At 44.3% G+C, this 6948-nt stretch overlaps 1 pseudogene; it reads right to left on the bottom strand.

Moving 5' to 3' along the window:
• Positions 1–2742: 2742 nt before the first annotated feature.
• LOC109765644 (protein FAR1-RELATED SEQUENCE 5-like) lies at positions 2743–5148 on the bottom strand (annotated as a pseudogene).
• Positions 5149–6948: the final 1800 nt, after the last annotated feature.

The raw sequence follows: 6948 nt of genomic DNA, 5'->3' as shown, positions 1-6948 counted from the left end.
GTTGCCATACTCTATTTTTCCATTCTGCAAGCACATGGCAACTACAGTTGATACATCATGGTAACTATAGTTGTTGTCACATGGCAACTACAATGCATTGCACATGGCAACTGGAGTTGCCTGCACATGGCAACTCCCTACTTTCTGTGCCTACATCTCATATTTCTGCAACCTTTATTTCAAACTAGATTTGTTTTGTTTTCCAATGATTCTTAACCCACTTTTTTGATCCGTGCAACCACCCCTGAGGCGATTACGCCGTCACTTGATGAAGCTTAGCGTAGGATTGAGGAGGCAGCATTGCAGAGGAGGTCCTCATGAGGTCAGGGCCAATCAAGTTCCAACGTGCCTGCTGAGTCCGTATTTGAGGATACCATTAGAAGTGCCACCCCTGGTTCTGTGAGGCAGCGTAGGGTAGTTCACGCGCCACCCGCGGATGATTATGAGCCGGAAGTCAAGGCCACAAAGGATCAGAACCAGTTGTACGAAATTGTCAAGCGCTTTGGAAATGCGAGGTCCAACAGCAATCACATGAAGGAGCTGAAAGCGTAATGACCACACCCACATAAACCTCTCATTCGCTTTGCTCTTTTTACTATTCATCCTTTTGATATTTCTAGATATGCTCCGTTTACGTTTTATTTCTTCTTTTCACTTAGTAGACATGAATCTTTCATGTTATATCATTTTCATACAGCTCATGTTTGGACAGAACCAAGATCATACAATGTGATGCGATGTACGTTGACCTGGGTGATCTTGCCGAGTCTGTGAGGCCACTCGGTAAAATGTCGAAGAATGTTGTTGCATGTGGGATTGACTTCATCAACAGGCATATGGATATGTCTCCCGACAAAACAATCATGCAGTACATTGTGACGTGCAAAATATGGGATGGTGACTTCCACCAGAAAATCCTGAGGAAGCATTTTGCTGCACATGGTGATTTCAAGCTCACAATGAAGAAATATGTGAGTACTCCTTCCTTTTTGCACATTTTTTTCCTCCCATGTTATTTTTTTGCCAGTAGCTATGCTTCAGATGTGGGCTACACCCTGTTTTGTGACAGCTGTTTCATGTGGCAACAGCTGACATGTAAAATGACTTCTGATTTGCTTTCCTAATACAACCTATGTGGCAACTTCAAACTAAAATACATGACAACGTTGTTCATACATGGACGGCAACTTCTTTTAATTACCCACTACAACTAAACGTTATACGTTGGTCCACTTTTCTTGGACCCTTGATGCTTTCGTAGTCACTCATGTGCTTGTTAGTGTAATCGGTGATATCTTTACATGTCATTTTCCCAACTACATCATTTCTGTTCTTAATGTGAGCTCTGCTTCTTTTCTTTCCTTCATTTTTGTTTGCATGTCTTGTTCCCCATGTTCCAGGAGCTTGCACCACACGACCCACACGACAAGTGTGGTCACCACTATGCGATCTGCCTTGACCTGAAGAACCAACGTTTTGAGGTGCTTGATTCAATGCGTTCAGAAGCTGATGCAGACCTTACTACGCATGCTGAATACTTCATCAACAACCTCAAAGAGACATGGAACCGTCACTATGAAAACTCAAAGGTCCATATCAGACATTTTCCAATTGAGTACGTGGCGACTACGAAGCAAGGAAAAAACCGGTATTTTCCCATCTTTTCTTCATGTGTCCTCCAAACCAATGCTCACCCTCTCTTTTTGTCACCTCTGAATTGAAGTTTATGATTTTTTCTGCATGTTCTTGTGAGTTAACCTGACTCTTTTCTTGTTTAGGCACGACTGCGGCTTCCACACGTTGGAATACCTTGCAAAGTGGGAAGGTCGACGGTTTCCTGTCGTCACAGCTGCAATGCTCGTCGAGCTCCGCAAAATTTACGCATGGAACTGGTTGATGAATGAAGATTTCAACACGCGGTCCAACGCACGTGAGTTCATAGAGGAAGCTGTGAAGAAAGCCGCCAAGAAGTACAAGTGATCACGTGGTGCTCCTGACCGAACGCCTACCTTACATTCTCTTGCCGAGGAATGTAAGGTATTACCTTGTTTTTTATAAACTATGTCCGTGTAATATGCTATGACTGCATCTCCCCGTAGCCTAGTATACAGTGGTGGCGTGTGAGTGACATTTGAATAGTTTGCAATATATGTGTGGATGTGAACCTACTTAGGTTTGACAGCAGATACGTTTATGTGTTTTCAGTATTATTATGTGCTTGTGGGTTGGTAGTACCAGCATGGTGTTTTGAATGCGTCCTTGATGTCTGAAAACATGGCAAATGTAGTTGATCAGTCATGGTTAGTGAAAGTTATCATTCTTTCTTGTTTGGATTTTTGGGTTTTTTGCACTGCTAACTATACCGGCTAGCATGGTAGTTTGATCACGGAGCAGTAACCTGTGCGGTTGCTGCACGAGACCGTTTCAGCTTATTTCCCATAGTTTGCACCACAATACAATATGTGTGACTAAAATGCGCTGACTGAACATGGAAATCTACGCGGTGAAGATTCAGTACAACTAAAATGGCATGTTCAGTACAACTAACATGGCAGATTCAGTAAAAAAAAACATGGCAAATTCAGTAAAAAAAACATGGCAAATTCAGTAGAAATGGCATGGCAGATTCAGTAGAAATGGTATGGCAGATTCAGTAGAAATTGCATGGCAGATTCAGTTCAAGGAACATGGCAAATTCAGTGCCATACACGTGGCAACTGCAGCTATTCCTTCATGGCACTTTTACTTCAGATTCTGATGCACCTGAAGAGTCATTCTCCAGTTTTTACAAAATTTAGAACATCTAGATTACAAAAAAATGTCACCATGGACCAAGTCAAAGTGCTCCAATGTTGTTTACGGATTGCCCGTCCCTTTCTTTGGTTTCTTGTGTTTTGCCTGAATCTCCAATCCCGATTTGTATCTTGTCTCTTTTGGACGCCCTTTTGTGATGGAACGGGGCGGGTTCCTAACCTGTGTTTGTGTGCTTGCTGTTCCAGATCCTACCTCCGAGTTTTCAGATGATGGCCCTATGGACGAAGGCACACTTGATGTGCGGGGGAACCTGTGTAAGGCTTCCTCAGCTTTCCTCTTCTTGATCTCATCAAGCTCTCTTTTGAGGGCCTTCCTGTGTTTTTCTGCGACCCTTGCTGTCTCATCACTCTTGCACGCTTCATCAATTAGTTCAGCATAGTTCTTTGTCAACACAACGTGCCTCACGGCTTCCATGGTTAACTCTGGTCTCTTGTCATGCACGGCCAAAACTGCGTTTGATGTTTGCGGCGCCAATGCGTCGTCAGCGTCCCAAGTCCATCGCCGCTTATGAAATGGCGGGGCATTCGTGTCACCGCGTTCAAGTCCATTACTTTTAGAATGTGACAGCACACAATCCCGTCCCGTTCGAATTTGCAGCATTGGCAGTAGTATTCGCCTTCTCTTATCGATGCCTTCACAAAGTAGTTCCTTCCCTTGTCAGGGTCTTCAGGTTCTGAATCCGACATGCCCATCATAGAACACACCTTGAACGTATGTTCGTCCACCTGGAAAGCCGTGTACATGCTGGCACACTTTATTTCTTTCTAGAATCTGCAAGTTTTGTGTGGTTTTTGTTAAACTCTTGTGTGAAGTTTTTTTGCAGCACCTTTTGTTTGTTGTGGCCAATGGAATTACAATTCGTTCAAACATGGCAACTACAGTTCATTAAACATGGCAACTGCAGTTGAGTAAACATGGCAACTGCAGTTCATTAGACATGGCAACTGCAGTTCATTTAAACATGGCAACTACATAACAACTTCAATTTGGCATTTGCATTCCATACCATCATGGCCAGTGGAATTTACATTTCATTAAATATGGCAACTGCAGTTCATTACACATGGCAACTGCAGTTCATCAAACATGGCAACTCCAGTTAAGCAAACATGGTAACTGCAGTTGAGTAAACGTGGCAAACTGCAGTTCATTAAGCATGGCAAACTGTAGTTCATTAAGCACGGCAACTACATATCATGTTTACTCTATACCTAATGGCTACTTTTCAACACAATCATCATTTTCAAATAAGCATTTCAACTGCATTGCATTCTACATGGCACCTGGTACCTTCATGATTTGTGCAAATAAGATTGTAACACAACTGACTTACTTGTTAAAAATCGTGTTGGTGTATATCCTGCTCATCTGCCTCTCCATTGGTAAATACGTTAGCAATTTTGGCTGCTTGAGCGCGGTGTTTGCTTCTTGCTGTAGCTCGGATCCCAGTATTTTTTGTTGCAAAGCGGTGTACTGCTTGGCAAACTGTAGCAATGAGTTGCCAGGGCTCACGTACCGCTTCGGAACAGCATTGAACCCCTCACTGCGCTGTGTAGTCTGCAGAAACGGGAAGAAGCACTGCATGAAGTAGGCCGGCACCCAGTACATTCGCTTCTCCCACAAGCTAGCAAGCGTCTCGTGGTCTTGGACTTGATATGTTTCAATCATAGCCATCCAGCTCCTTTCAAACTCCTCCACCGTCAAGCTGTGGTCCACGCACAGCTCGAATGCCTTGTGCAGGTCTGGACGGTCAGCAAAGAACGGTCCTAGTGTCTCCTCAGCCTTCTTTATAATGTGTCACCTGCAGTGCCTGTGCACTGCCAACGGAAAGACCTCCTCTATTCCTGCACGCATGCTAAAATTCTGGTCTGTTATTATGTTCATCGGAGCAAGTCCATCCATGCACTCCAAGAAGGTCTTGAACATCCAAACGTACCCATCCGTGTCTTCATTCCGAACGAGCCCACATCTGAACTGCAATGACTGATTGTGGTTATTTATTCCTATGGATGGAGCGCATGGCATCTTGTACATACTAGTGAGATATGTCGCGTCGAAAGAAATGCAGTCTCGCAAATGCTTGTAGGCTCTTCTCGCAGCACCATCCACCCAATACATGTTCCTGACACGGTCCTCATCGTCCAATCTTATCATGTAGAAGAAATCTTGATCTTCTTTCGCTTTCTCATCGAAGTAGGCTATTGTGGCTTCTATGTTAGCCCACTTGCTTTCTCTACGGTACTTTGCCTTTAGGTTTGTGATGTCCGCTGGTAGGTAGGGCATGCTACTCAGAGACCCCTTTTCGCTGTGGAGGAGGGAGAGTATCTGCACCATTCTTGATGGACCGACGTTACAATCATGTAGCAGCTTTATGAATTTCTTCTCGAGGGGGGTGAATCCTCTGTGGGTGGTCAGAATTTTTACCAGGTCAAACTTCTTTATTAGCTCGTGGTTGTGCTCGTCAAAATATTCAGTAACCACTCACTGTGCTCCATCTACGTTCAGCTTACACCGGACAGGGCATTCCGTCTTGACAATGATACCTCTCTTTCGTTCCGGAACGACAGGCGCATCACCTTTGCCCTTCTTGTTTCTTCGTGCCTTGTAGCACCTCGTCTCACCTCTGCTGTACTCGTTAGTTTTTTTAATTTTCCTATGGTATTCGGTGTTGACCGCAAACCCATGGAACTTTGCATATGTCTGGTAGAATTCCTTTGCATCTGCAAACGAATCAAATCTCTGCCCAAGATACGGTGGCTGGGGTACCATGATTTCTGATTGCCCACCATCTTCATCCCCTTATGCTTCGTCATCGGTTTCATCATTCACTTCAGTATTGGCGGCTGTTTCACCTGCTTGAGTGTTGCTTGTGCTGGTGTGCACAGGTGTGCTTGTCGGTATTGCTGGCAAGATTGCCATTTCCGACACTGACTCGGCATTGTTTGTGGCATGAGTGTTGGCTGGCTGGTGGAACGCGTCTTCCGTGCGCTCAGAGCTCCCCGCAGTAGATGTCCCCGCGCCGCTGTTAATTGTAGTTGAAGGTCCTGCATTAAAAAATCAGGTACGAGCGTAAGATTTTGCTTGAATGTCATGTGTATCGTAACGGAGTACAACAACTGCATGTGATTTTGCATGACATCATTTCACACAGCAAGCCGTGAATCTGCATATGGCCATGCATGGCAACTGTAATTCTCCAGTAATGGCAGCTACAGTCCAACCACATGGCAACTACCGTTGCCAACACATGGCAACCATCATCTTTTAGCTTCAGAACTTGTAGCATATAGCAATGGCAGAAATAGTCCAACACACATGGCAACTACTGTTGCCCACACATGGCAACCAGCTTCTTTCAGCATCAGAACTTGCAGCACATAGCAATGGCATATACAGTCCAACATACATGGCAACTACTGTTGCCAACACATGGCAACCAGTATACTCTAGGATCAAAACTTGTATTCTAGGCTTGAGCTCAATACGCAAATGTGAACAATCATGAATGTTGCACACACTCTTATAGCAATTGGCAAATCCCGAAGACAATATATGACTCTTTTGCACATGACCACTTGGTAGCATTTTTTGTTTGTTTTTTCCACCACCACCGTTACAAATCTACTTTTCTTCACATGCTATTCCCCACAAAAGCAAATGCAGTACTGTTTTCAGTTTTCACTTTTTTTACCTTGTTGTGCCGCATGTGCCGATCTTGTGTGGTCTGTCATTCCAATTTGATGTGCTCTATCTACAATAGCGCTTTCCTGCAACTGTGAAGCTTGCCATGAGATGTTTGCCGATGTGGTTCCACCATAACAACCTGCGATCATGGTAGCAGTTGGTCATTACATGGCAACTGTAGTTTGTTCAACATGGCACATGTAGTGGTCCAACCATGCCACACAGATTTGTTCACACTTGTCATCCATGGTTGTTTAGACATTGCAGTCACATTTGATTATACATGGCAACTGCAGTTGTCCAGGCATGGCAACTGCAGTTTGTCCAGCCATGGCAACCGAAGCTGTCCAGGCATGGCAACTGCAGCTGTCATATATGTTCCTTTCTCCTAACTCACTTTCCACAACTTCACTTTCATGCACTCACCTGTGTACGACGTTGATGGCAAGT

Source organism: Aegilops tauschii, chromosome 5 (assembly GCF_002575655.3).
Source record: "Aegilops tauschii subsp. strangulata cultivar AL8/78 chromosome 5, Aet v6.0, whole genome shotgun sequence".
Classification (NCBI taxonomy): domain Eukaryota; kingdom Viridiplantae; phylum Streptophyta; class Magnoliopsida; order Poales; family Poaceae; genus Aegilops; species Aegilops tauschii.
The sequence above is the reverse complement of the archived record's forward strand: the minus strand, read 5'-3'. Positions and strand labels throughout refer to the sequence as shown.